The 14,139-nt window shown below is 34.5% G+C and overlaps 1 long non-coding RNA gene across 1 annotated transcript; it reads right to left on the bottom strand.

The window, feature by feature from the left end:
- Nucleotides 1–2,615: 2,615 nt before the first annotated feature.
- Nucleotides 2,616–11,270, bottom strand: LOC105056192 (uncharacterized). The gene is made up of 4 exons (XR_012136162.1): nt 10,923–11,270; nt 5,133–5,308; nt 3,553–3,888; nt 2,616–3,459 (listed from the first exon to the last, which is right to left on the bottom strand). It is a non-coding gene; the product is annotated as an uncharacterized lncRNA (long non-coding RNA).
- Nucleotides 11,271–14,139: the final 2,869 nt, after the last annotated feature.

The following is a 14,139-nucleotide window of genomic DNA, read 5'->3' as shown; positions in this document are numbered from 1 at the left end:
GCTTGAGTCAATAGGCTTGAAATTCTTCAAGTTCAAAGGATTTTGTCTAGAATGGGGGTATTTATATATATCATGTTATCCATTAACATGTAATGCGTTCTTGTCCCCCATGGATGAGTTTCGGCATAGCTTGGACCGGTTCCAATCGTACATTGTACTATTTGAGATCAGCCCGTTCAGACAATGGTCCGCGGACATGTTTGAATATCTCACCTTATGGCTTGATATGGAGATGTTTCTCTAGCTCTATAGTTTACCTGTGAGGTGTGGTTGTACCTGATGGGGAGTTATGGGTTAGATTAGTTGCTTTCATTGAGATCAACCCTTTTAGGCAATGATTTGCTAGCATGCTCAAATGTCTTCTCATATGGTTTGATACGGAGATGTTTCTTTGGCTCGATAATTCACTTGCGATGCATGCTCGTCCCTCATGGAGGAGTTCCAATGTAATTTGACCGGTTCTTATGCTACATTGTCCTACTTGAGATTGGCGTTTTTAGGCAATTATTTGCTGGCATGCTCAAATATCTTCCCATATGGTGTAATAGGAAGATGTTTCTCTAGTTCCATAGTTCACTTGCAATGTGTGCTCATTCATTATGAGGAAGTTCAGTCTTAGATTGGACCGATTCCCACTGTATATTACCCTACTTGCGATAAGCTCTTTAGAGCACGCTCAAATATCTACTCGCATAGTCTATTATGGAGATGTTTCTCCAACTTCGAAGTTCACTTGCAATGTGTGCTCGTCCTTCATGAGAGGGTTAAGGCTTAAACTAGATCAATTCCATGGTATATTGTCCTACTTGAGATTGGCTTTTCTGAACAATAGTCTGCTAGCACGTTCAAATATCTCCTCATCTAGTACAATATAGAGATGTTTCTCCAACTCTATAGTTCACTTGCGATGTGTGCACATCCCCGTGGGAGAGTTCCAACTTAGATTGAACCGCTCCCATGGTATCTTGCCCTCTTGAGTTGGCCATTTGAGCACTTATTCACCGGTACGCTTGAATGTCTCTAGGTACACTATAAGAAAAAAAAAAAATTTACGATGATAAAATTTTTTTTTACAATGATATTTTACCATCATAAAAAATGACTTACCGTAGCAAAAAAGTATTTACGACGGTCTTGCGATGATATTTTAACAGTCGTTGTTTCGACCGCAGTAAAAACTTCACGACGGAGGAACACCACCGCAAAAAAATTTTGCGACAATTTTTTACGACAATAATTGCGTGTGTCGTAAAAGAACATCATACAAAATATATTTATGATATTTATTTACGACGAAAGATGCCGTTGCAAATAACTTTTTTTCATAACATTTTACCATCGCAAATAAATATTTTATTTTTATAACAACTATAGCCATCACAAATAATGGTAGTAAAAATTTTTTTATTACAGCACTCCATCGTCGTAAATAGTAGTAGCAAAAAATTTTTTTTTCCTTACAGCGCTTTGCCATCATAAATAGTGGTAGTAAAAAATTTTTTTTCTTTACAGTACTTTACCATCGCAAATAATGGCAGCAAAAAATTTTTTTATTACTTTTAATATATTATTTACGATGGCAAATACCGTCGCAAAAAATATATATTATATTTTTATTAATTATATTTATTTTTTTATATAAATATGCCCGTGAACTTGTAACCATTATTGATACATCTGTTTATCAATAAGAGAGAAAATAAAGCATAATACTCAAATATTGAAAATAAATTCATTCAATCAAAAATAACTTGAAATGCATTGTCCAATATTAAAAATTTATCCAGATTTTATTGAAACATAACATAAGTATTCAAATACATGTCTATTGTCGAAAATACAATAAAAAGCAAAACAGAACATGAAATTTGCTTGTTTGGTCTTCATAGCTTGTACCTAAACTTAAAAATAAATAAAAAATACATATTAGTTTAATAAATTATTATAAAAAAATATAAAATAAGATCACTAATAAAAATAAATTTTTTAGGACAAAGGTTATAATGGAATCCTTTTGTATCATCAGAAAACTGAATGCCTCTCTAATTTCACTATAGAGAAGAAATTTTGAAAACATTTCATTAAGTTGGGAAAAGAAAAGAGCAAAAGAAAGATGAAGAACACAATATGGCATGTTTTTGTGTGGTTAACAGCCAGCATAATCCGTAACCTTAGATCATGTTAGTCCCGTTGACCAGGAATAAACGTTAAAACTAGAATTTAGAAATCCATCTATTTTAATTAGATGTAGGATGGAATTATGAAAAGCATAATATTAATATATTAGCTCATGGATCAGGAATTCCAAATTTGGCATATATTATCTTAATAAACTAATAAATATATTAATAAATTTTTTTTGCATCCTTATGCAGGTAATGCTCCATTAGTCATAGCACGTGGTGGCTATTCAGGGATCTTTCCTGAGTCCAGTAAATTTGCATACCAGTTTGCATTGGCAACAAGCTTGAAAGAAACTGTTCTGCTATGTGATCTGCAATTGACCAAAGACGGGGCTGGTATTTGCCGTTCAGATTTGAAACTCGATAATTCTACAACTATATTAACTGCATTTCCAAAGAGAGATACAACTTACTCTGTGAATGGACAGTCTGTTCATGGATGGTTTTCAGTGGATTTTACTTCAAATGAGTTACTCAGCAATGTCACAAGTACATCACAAGTTACAATTTTAGCAATTAATCAGCACATCATGCTTGTTTTCTAAAGGGGAAAAAAAAAACAAAGTGTTCTGAATTCATGAGCTTGAGTAAAATATAACTATTGAAATAAAGCAAAAGGGTCTTTCTGAAACAATGGTTCATCATCTGATTTCTGTTATTCATGGAAAGTAGGTTCTATAAGTGGTCCTACAGTCTGGATGTCATAAGCTGAAGTGGAGAAATTTTTACCAATTTATGCAGCACATGCACAACATATGCATGTGAAAATTGCTAGGAAACAGATTCAAGGATATGCATAACATTTTCTTTGTAATTTCCGTGAAAAACACTATGAAAAGGCAGCCAATGCGTCGCCTTTGTTAAATATCTTTTTGTCAACTAAAAACTATGGAATTTATCAGAATAGTCATCTTGGGTGGAGGGTAATATTGTTATTCATCAGTTTAATGTATAATTTGTCTAGAAGGTTAATATTTAGATTTCGATTCTATAAATTTGCAGTTCATCAAAAAATTCTATGAATTTGTAGTTTTCTTTAGAAGGTTGAGCAATTGATACTGCCTATGTTTTCTTTAGAAGGACATTTGGATAACTTTTTTGAAATATTTTTTCATATTTTTCTCCTTGTAATACATCTAACGACAAAACTATTAAAAATGATAGTTCGAAGAAAAATCCGGACAACAAGAATATCATCACAAACCTCATCAGGCATATGGGTGAATCTCTCATTTTCCAATGCATGTGTTTGGTGAGCACTAGATGCATCTGGAATCTATATATTATAAAAAGTTGAAGATGTAAAATTAATTATAAATAATAATCAATTAATGTACAATATAAATCTAACTAAATAAATAAATCATACCTGTCCACTACTGGATGGCACCGAATGAGGAGTACCTACTGGATTGAGCGCAAAACATCCACTCGCCATCTGAACACGCATCTGATGGAGCTGTGCCTCCAAGTAGAAAATCTTATCATCAAACTCAATCCGAAGCTCATCACGAATCTTTCTAATGGTCTCCTCTGATGGTGCCTGAAAAGATTGCTCATGTAAACGTCACTTTGTCATGCTCAAACTCCAAGTACGCATCCGTCCATGTCTATCTTTTCCCATCACCTCCACAAAGATACGATCTTTTAGTTCTAATGTGCGCTCGTCCTCAGGTACCTCCTCAAGTCGTCGTTTCATCTCCTCCTATAATAAAAAAATATAATATTGACATCAATATTTAAAATATACTATATATAAAAAAATTTAAATTATGTACTTACAATACACTCTTGTGCATCCGCATCAATGACACCCTGCTTTGAAGTACGTTCTAATAAACACGCTTAGTCGATCTGTTTCTAATCTTTCTGCTTCTATCTATTAACATAAATAATCCAGATATATATAAAAATTTACACTAGAGTTATATTTAATATAAACTTATAATATTCTAAATATACATTTGCTCTAATAACAGAAAATGAAGTTCTTCCTATCTTATGCAAGCCTCCCAACATCTTCCTGTTATTTTTATTTCGTGCACACAGTGCCTACAAAAGTTATTAATATAATTAAAAATATAATATATAATTTTATTATATAAAAAGAAATTAATCACAAAAGAATAAGTACTTGGACATCTTCTTGTTCCCAATAACGAACAAGTACCTCCTACTGATCAGCTTTCACATGCAGAGGAGATCTAGAAATAAGATTTTCTTCCCTATAGTACTCATCATAGTAATGATGCTTGATATAAGACTTCCAATTCCTCCACATCTCACCAATCGATCTTAAACAATTTTCTCTATATTCACTAGGGGCATCTATATTATCCTATAAAATTAAAATTTAACGAAGTTAGTAATCATATAAAATGTATGAATATAAAAGACGAGTTATTTCATACACAGATTTCTCCCTATGTTTAACAATAAATATTTAATAGAATTTTTTTGAATGCTACTACATTAAGAGCATAACCATTGAAAAAATTATGCTCCTACATTAAAAATATGGGCAACCAGTAATTTGGAATTCCTCCGATTTCACATCTCCTTCCAAATATAATCTAGAATTAAATACATAATTATAAAATAAAACTTATAAATATATTTTACCTGCACCTCTTTCCAAATGTGATCTAGAATATGCTGGGGTATTTCTGTCCAAGATGCATATGTCAATGGGACATATGTCCTATTTTCACTATTACTCCTAACTGACTCTTGAACTTACTTGCATTGGACCCACAAAGTTGCATATGAGCATTAAATACTAAAGAAAACTTCTGATCCGTGCCCCAAAACTCAATACCGTGAGCCGTGCCTCAACCTCTTCGTTTAAAAGTTGACTGATTCGAATTACCTAATTAGTATCCAAATACAATAATAAGATAAGATAGTATAATGATTTTAATTTTACATTAGTAGAATAAATGATTTTACCTGCAACATCTGATGACTGTGACTGAGATAATGTGATCTCTGATCACTGTCTATGTAGCTAAGTATTATATGCTGAAAGTGATTGTTGCTGTGACTCATCATGATTGGACTGAGATGATGAACAAGCCTGTAATCTATCCAACATGGATACACCACGTGTCCTCTTTGGAGCCATCCTATATGTAAAATATAAAAAGTAAGCATCATCTTCATCTTAACTAACAAATGAACAATATTAACTAACAAAAAGTAAATATAAAAAATAAACATAAAAAGTAAACATAAAAAGCAACCATAAAAATATAAAAGAGATACAGAATTTAACTAACAAATGAACAATAATAACTTATATGTAATTTTTCACAACTAACAACAGTCATTCATCTTCATCCATCTCAACATCATCATCGATGGATCTCATATCATCTATAATTGTTCCATCTACACCTTCCCTCACCTAATGGACATCATCATCACGAGTATATATTGTCTCATCTAAATGTTGCTCGTTAAAAGGCTCTGCTTGAGGTACTGATTTAACATTATTTGAACCATCCTTTGAGTACATATCAAGCAAATCTCTAACTGTCATCTTGAGAACAACACTCCATCCTGATTCTACAGGATCTGAAATATAGCATATTTGTTCTGCTTGACTTGCTAGAATGAATGGTTCATTTAAAACATCATTGTCATTATATAAAAGATGACTAAAATTGACAAGTGTCATCTTAAACTCATCTGTCTTCTTCTCCTTGATATTATCAATTCAATCACACTTAAATAGTACAAATTGCATATTATTGGTATATCGAATCTTGATAATATCTGTCAATCTTCTGTAATAGGTTATATCTCCAACACTTGTATGTTTCTTGACAATAATACCATGGCTTTAAGTGGTTCTCTTGTTATCCTTATCAAATTTACGAAATTGAAAGCCATTGATGATATATCCACCATAACATCGTACCAATTGATCTGGACCTCTAGCAAAATGCTAAATTTCATCTGAGTACTGAATTTCAGATGTTCTTATCTATATTCAATTTAATACATAAAAATTTAATTTATATAAAAATTAAATAATAAATATAAATTTTAAATTTGAGTTGCTAGAAAAAATTAAATATGATTACTTACATGCTCCTTCAACCATTTGTGAAAAGTTGATACATAGACCTTTTCAATTTGATCATCTGATGAACGTGGTATTTGTCTTCTTAAATATTCAATGTGCTTCCTATAAATATTATAAATAATATCTTTAATAAGTATAAATTTGTTAGTATATCTTATAAGTTGATCATGAAACTTACATTCGAATAAGAGTTATGGCATCAATATTTTGCAGCACATAACGATAAGCTTGATCCCATACGACTTTATCAATATATATTTTGGCTTCCTTTCCAATGGGATGACCTGAATTACTTCCACCATCATTATTTCGAATCGGTCAATTTGATCTAGTTTCAACATCTTGTAAATATCTTGAACAAAAATTCATACACTCTTCCATCAGGTAACCTTTGACAATTGAGCCTTCTGATGAGCTCGATTACGTGCATAAAGTTTAAGCATAAGTAGATACCTATATAGATACAAATTAGATAAAATTTACATAACAACAAATCGAAATCAAAAGAATATGACGTATTTCATTTTATACAAATAATATTATCTTTTAACAGGATACATCCACCTAAATTGCACTACTCCAGCAATGAGTGCCTCTTCTGCTATAGATAAATACTCCATTATATCAAAAAATGAAGGTGGAAAGATCTTTTCAAAATGGCAAAGTGTTAAAATAATACGATCTTAAATATACTTTAGATCAGTCACCTTGTTCACCTTTGAGCATAATTGTCTAAAAAAATTTGTTAACTCAATCAATGCCTCAACCACATCCTTAGATAATGCTTTGCGTACAGCTATAGGAAGTAACTGTTGCATCAAAATATGATTGTCATGACTTTTTAATCTCCAAATACTACGCTTCTTTAAATGTACATAGCGATTAATATTAGATGTATAACCATCAGGGTCTAACATTTTTTAGCACTTTTAGAAAGATATTTTTGTCATCTTTGGACATTGTAAAACAAGCTGAAGGCAAATAAACCTTACCAGATACTCGTTGTTGTGGATGTAATGCTTTCCTTATACCTATTTCTTGCATATCATATTGAAAATTTAAATTATCCTTTGATTTTTCTGCAACCCCTAATATTGTCCAAAGTATATTGTCACATACATTCTTCTCAATGTGCATGACATCAAGATTATGCCGAATCAAATTATGCTCCCAATATGGTAAACCAAAAAATATACTCCTTTTTTTCCATCCAGACTTTTTTCCACTTGAAGTGCCTTTTTGATTTTCTTCAAATTTTCTCTTTATAAGGTCTTCCTTTTTATATTCTGTGAGCACTCCATTCAATTGATTTAGTATATCAGAACCTGATAATTTAACAGGCCTCCTTTTGTATTCTCCTTGACCATTAAAAGATATTCTATCTCTTCGAAATCTGTGGGTATTCGGTAAGAACCTCGATGCCCTCTATAACAAAAATTCCGACCATGTGACAATCATGTTGATTCTGTTTGATTGTAACAAGAAGGACATGCAAGTTCACCTTTTGTACTCCATCCAGACAAGTTTGCATATATAGAAAAATCACTGATTGTCCATAATAATGCAGCATGAAGTTGAAACATCTCTTTTTTTGATACATCATACGTAAGTACCCCTTTTTTTCAATAATTCATTTAGTTCCTCAATCAATGGTTGTAGATAAACATCAATCTTATTGTCCAATTCTTTGGGCCCATCAATAAGCATAGAAAGAATAAAGAAAGATTATTTCATAGACATCCATGGTGGTAAATTATATGGCATTAGAACAACAGGCCAAGTGCTGTAAGCTATAGACATTGATCTAAATAGATTAAATCCATCAGCTGCTAAACCAAGTCTAATATTTTGACAATCTGCAGTGAAGGATGGATTCCGTTCATCAAAAGTTTTCCAAGCAATTGAGTCTGCAGGGTGTCTTTGAACACCATGTTTTATTCGTTCCTCCTTATGCCATCTTACAAACTCTGCAGTTTTTGATGACGTATAGAATTTCTGCAACCTCGACTTCCATGGGAAGTACCATACTTGTTTTGCAGCAATCCGGCTATTCTTAGTAGTATCATCATTTGAATCTCCTGTAAATTACTTGTATCTAGAACTCTGACATATTTGATATTTATCATGTCCTTCATCTTTGCCTCTAAACAACATGCAATTATTGAGATATGCATCCCATGTCTCATAAGTAAAATCCAAATCTATGATGATTTTGTTTGCTTGATAATATGAATTTGACAAGCATATCCCTTCCAAAAATGCATCATTCAACAATTCTAGTAACAATGCAAATGACTTATTTGTCCATTCACTTAGTACTTTCAAATGCAGTGATCGAACAATAAATGACAGTGATGTGAATTTCGTGCAATTTGGATAAAGTGGACGTTCCTCATCTTCAAAAAATCTAAAAAAAAAAATTTATTTTTTGATTAGACCCCTCATGACCCTCATTCTCCATTAAATGATTAAATTCCATATTGTCATCTCACATTAAGATTTCAGTTGCCTCTTGTATCATTTCAACCATATCATCTTCTGTATTAAAAAAATCTCTACTTCCACGGTCTTGGTTAGACCTAGTAGAATAGTACATTTCTCTATGATAAGTCCAAATCTTATATGTCGTCAAAAAATTTTTTGTAATAATATGTTGTTTCACCATATGCTAGTCCTCAAGAAAATAATTTTTACACTTCTTACACGGACAATAAATCTTTGCATAATTTGCCTGATTAGTATATGCAAAGTCCAAAAATTTATTGACCCCCTCAATGTACGTAGGTAAAATCCTTTCTCACAAATCAATCTAACTTTTATCCATAACTACTATCCACTGATACTATTATCGTTATGTATTTCTTGAAAACCATATATAATAATTTCTTTATAAATATCAGAAAAAAATAAAATCTACAAAAGAATAAAATTTACGAGGATAAATATCGGAAAAAGATACAAACTTCCTAGTAATATGAAAATGATCTTCTAAAATAAAAGAAGAGTAAAACACTAAGTAAACCTTAAGCAGGATATATTCAATCTTGATGCATGCGATTTTTTACATGCGCTACTAAAGATATATTTAGCCTTTATAAGTCATGCACATCCATATTTTATATTGACAGTATATTGATAGAGATAAACATGTCCAATTCCAAAAAAGCCAAGATGTTTCTGAACATAGTAAAAAAATATGAATGATAATTTATATTTTTTTATGTTATTGTATGCCAACTGCCACCCTTTTGAGGAAGGATGCTCCCCTAAAACTGGGACCTTGTTAGATTTAACTACTGCTTATTCCCAGATTGCCATTACTGTTCAGACCCAAAAAGTTCGTTACAACTTACAAGAATGTTACAATGATTTTTCTATTTGATCCTCCATAAATTAAACTTGTATGGATGGACCAAACTTGTTTCTTAAATGCAAACTATTATATTAGAGCTTCTAGCCAACTGGAATATCGGCTCAGTTAACTTAGGATCCCATGAATTTGGTCCCATAAATTGGAATTATGTGCATTCCTTCTCTAGCTGTAGAATGATGGGTCTGATTATACTTATCTTTGGTCAAATAATTACTACTAGAAACTCCTAATAGCTATCTGAATGTTCTCCTTGTGCTAACTGTGTTAAACTTTGTGTAGACATTTTGCCTTCTAGCGTCTGGTATTGGAGACCTTAGAAAAATAACATTAGGTGTGACGTCGTACCGGGCAATTAAGGATTTTTTTTTTTTTGGGTAAGCAATTAAGGATCTGTTGGAGAGGCAGATAGATAATAGATCCAGCACCCATATTAAAATCTCCATTGTGCAATTAAAAAAGTTTTGTTGTGTGCTTGCTTAAACATGACTTGGCGCAAAATTAAGCCGAGCCGGATTTATTTTATCCCTCTTAGAAAAAGACTGCTTATATAAGGTTAGAGAAGACCGTACATGCTACCATATCCATCCTTATGTGGAGCCAAAAATCTCCTGAGATTATGTTTCAAATTGCAAATTTATTGAGGCATTTACACCATTCATTTTCTGAATTTCTTTTCTTGTTGCTGTGTTGGGTTACAAGCTGCCCCCACATTGATTTCATATATTCTTTCAGAGCCTCCGGAGCTCAAAATACAAGTCTTTCTTTGTCCTGAAACATTGTTCCATTTTGAGCATATGCTTGCAAGTTTTTTTTTTTTTTTTTGGCCTCCATTCATCTGAGTTAATTTGTAGAACTACATTTTTTATGACTGAGATGTAACGCTTGAACCGTCTGCTTTAGACTTGGTACCAACAAATTGATCAAGAAATGATCAATTTGTCTATTATACTTCTACAAAATTTAAACAAGATTCTGTGTATACTCCAAAACATGAAGAGAGAGATCAAGAATGAACAGAGAGATCGGGAAGAAGAGGGAGGGACCGGAAATGAACAGAGAGATCGGAAAGAAGAGGGAGGGACCGAAAATGAACATGGAGGGACCGAAAATGAACATGGAGGGAGATCAGGAAGAAGAGGGAGGGACGAGGGACCGGAAATGAATAGAGGGACCGGGAAGAAGAGGGAGGGACCGGGAAGAAAAGGGAGATCAACAAGAAGAGGGAGGGACCGAGAATGAAGAGAGAGAGATCGAGAAGAAGAGGGAGGAATCGTACCTAACTAGCGATAGAAGAGTCCAACGGATGCAGAAGGAGAGATCCCGCTTCCTGATGTCTTTTGCGTCGAAGAGGGGATGCCAAACCGCCGCCGGACCGCCGCCAGGGGTGGATGGCGGGGGGGGGGGGGGGGGTTGAGGTCGGCACGCCGGGCCGCCACCAGGGGTGGATGCTGATATTAGGCACGCTGGGGAGATCGGCACGCCGGGGAGATGGATTGGGCTACGATTTTGGAGCGGAGGAGGGGGGAGGTTTGGAGCGGAGGAGGGGGAGGAAGGGCAGTAGGGTTTTGGAGCGGAGGCGGCGGTGGGAGAGGGGAAGCCGGGAGATCGAGCGCGGGGTGGGAAAAGGTGTTTTAAGTTTTTTTTTTATCATTGCAAAATACCATCGGAAAAAAAAAAAAAAAAAAAAAAAAAAAAAAAAAAAAAAAACCTTAAGCAGAATATTTTAAGTAATTTTTCATCACAGTAAAATATCATCATAAAATAAAATTTATAAAAATTATAAATTATTTATCATGATTTATTGTCATCATAAATATTATAAATTATTTATTACGATTCATTATCATCGTAAAAAAATTATTTTTTATTATAAAATTTAATTATCATTATAAATAATAATTAAAATTTACATCTTAAAAATTTTTTATTATCTTAAATAATTTTTTTATAATGATAAATCAGCCATCACAACGATAAATCAGTCATTACAAATAATTTTATTATAAAAATTTTTTTTTCTTTAATGATATAATTTAATATAGAGATGTTTCTGCAGCTTCGTAGTTCACTTACAATACGTGCTTGCCCTCTGTAGAGAGTTGCGGCTTAGATTGCATGCGTTTAACATCTTTATGTGCACAGTTAATCCCTACCTACGCAATTAATATACATAACATCGTTAATCTCACCTTGCACACATTTAAATTCTCCTTGCACAGCTAAAGTTTGTTGCCAACACAGTTAAAGTGACCTCCACACAGTTAACCTCTGGTTGTACACATTTAAGTTCTCCCTACATAGCTAATATCTGATGTGAATATCGTAAGTAACCTACCCCAGTGCTGATCAGCCTTCTTGTAATTTCTCTTAGATATGGCTATCATGTGTCCCTTCTCACCGCAAGTGTTTTTGCTGAAAACTTCAGTGGCAACATCTTCCATGCAAACCATGGCTAATTTCTCGGGGAACTCTTTCAAGTATCACTTTGGATTATAATCTTTGTCTGGACTAGAGGATTGTCAATGCTCTATCATAGTGCTTTTGCTGAAAACCATTGGGTCCAATTGGCTCAAGTGTTCACTAGCTTTAAGCCATCTTTCTTGCCGACTCTGTTAGATTTTATAGCTCATGCACTGGTAGGGAAGGAGGTGAAGGTCGTGACTGCCTATATGACTTCACTTATTTGAGGTACTTGAAACAAGCATATTTTTCAGCATCATCAGAAAATGACAGTGTTTGGTTATGTATTTGCTTTTACTGTGATCAATTTCACCATGTTCCTTTCTTTTCTTCTGCATGCTATTGCCACTTGGTAAAGAACTGGGATATTCCTCAGCTGTTAAATCAGCATTTTTTGTTTTCTAGCCTTATTTCTTGGGTATTCCCTCCCTTTGGGGTGTTGGTAGTCAAATTTGCTGGAGCTGTTCAGAAGCACATAGTTGTATGGTCCATAATTAGAAATCATGAAGGAATCATGCTCTGAGCAGGAGGGAAATCTCTCTATCTCTCTCACTGTACGGGGGCTTGACTTGATTTGCATGCTCTTTTCTCATCTTTCCATGTCAAGAGTTTGGTAGCAGGGAGACTCGTCTTCTGTTGTAATGGTGGCTTAATTCAGCTGGTAAGAATAGGATGTAGGATTCTCCTTGATTCCAGGACATTATCAAGTGGATGCGCTCTCTTTCCGATGTCAAGGTGCTTCATATATTAAAAAATATGTCTTAATATTCAATCCACACTGAGCCTATAGTGAGGTCCAGGATGATGAACGGAGTCCAACAAATCCAAGAACAGTCTAAACGGAGTCCAAATGGCAAAGATACGTGCGAAAAAATTCGAAGCAGGTGGCACGGTGCACGAAGCACTGGAGGCCAACGGCGGCGAGGCGCGCGTGGCCCAGTGCTCGCATGGGCACCCAGGCCCAGCACCCTATGCAGTCTACCGTGGACCGCAGGATGCTGGATGGTCCATGGAGGCCGTGTAGACCGATCACGCGGTCCATGCGCGGTCCACGGGTGATTTTGCACAATCCGACAACTCTGGAGTGAGCCGTTTGTAATCGGATGGCTGAGGATGACTCCGAACATGATCAGGCTTGATCTGAGGCTATAATATGCGATCAAATAGCTTTGGTGCGAGCCGATCACGATCGAAAGGCCACAGATTATTTTAGGATTGATTGAGATTCAGTATTTCTAGTATAATATTTTTTTTGAGATTTTGGAGTCTATATAGCTCCGATTGACGAGTAATTTGTTAAGTTGGATAGCCGGTGACATCCTGGAGTGCAGAAGGCTTCAAAAAAGATTTCAGAGAGTTTTTGTAAAGATTTTAAAATTTTTTGTTGAGAGACTCTTATATAAAGGTTGAGTGGTGAGTTCTTCTTGTATTGGTGATATTTTATTCTCTCATAATAAAGCTTGCACGCCTCGTGGAGGTAGACTTGAGGCCGATCCACATATTTGTATTGTGTTTCTTATTTTGTTTCTTCTTTCTTTTTGTTACATCGTGTGGTATCGGATCCTGCACAATAATTGATATCAAAGCAAGGTGGTACCAGAGCATAGGTTATGGCAGTGGTGATCGAAATAGAAGATGGAGAAGATAAGCACAATCAAGATGGAGATCAACAGATTTGATGAAAAGAATAATTTCTCTTTATGGCAAGTAAAGGTGAAGGACGTGCTCATCCAGCAAGGTTGATCGATGCTCTCTTGTGCGAGGAGAAGACGACTACCATGGAGGTGCAGAATTGGAGGTGGCTCCAGATGCAGGCGATGAGTATGATCTACTTGTACCTAACGGATGAGATGGTGATTCATATGCTTGGCGAGACTTCTCCTACAATATTGTGGTCGAAGCTCAAAGAGTTGTACATGACGAAATCTCTCACTAACATCCTCTTTCTCTGAAGACAGTTCTACCAGCTGTGGATGACTAAAGGACAGAGTGTGCAGGAACATCTCAGCCACTTCCAGAAGATCCTCACCGAC

The sequence above is a fragment of the Elaeis guineensis genome, chromosome 13 (genome assembly GCF_000442705.2).
Source record: "Elaeis guineensis isolate ETL-2024a chromosome 13, EG11, whole genome shotgun sequence".
Taxonomy (NCBI): Eukaryota; Viridiplantae; Streptophyta; class Magnoliopsida; order Arecales; family Arecaceae; genus Elaeis; species Elaeis guineensis.
The sequence above is the reverse complement of the archived record's forward strand: the minus strand, read 5'-3'. Positions and strand labels throughout refer to the sequence as shown.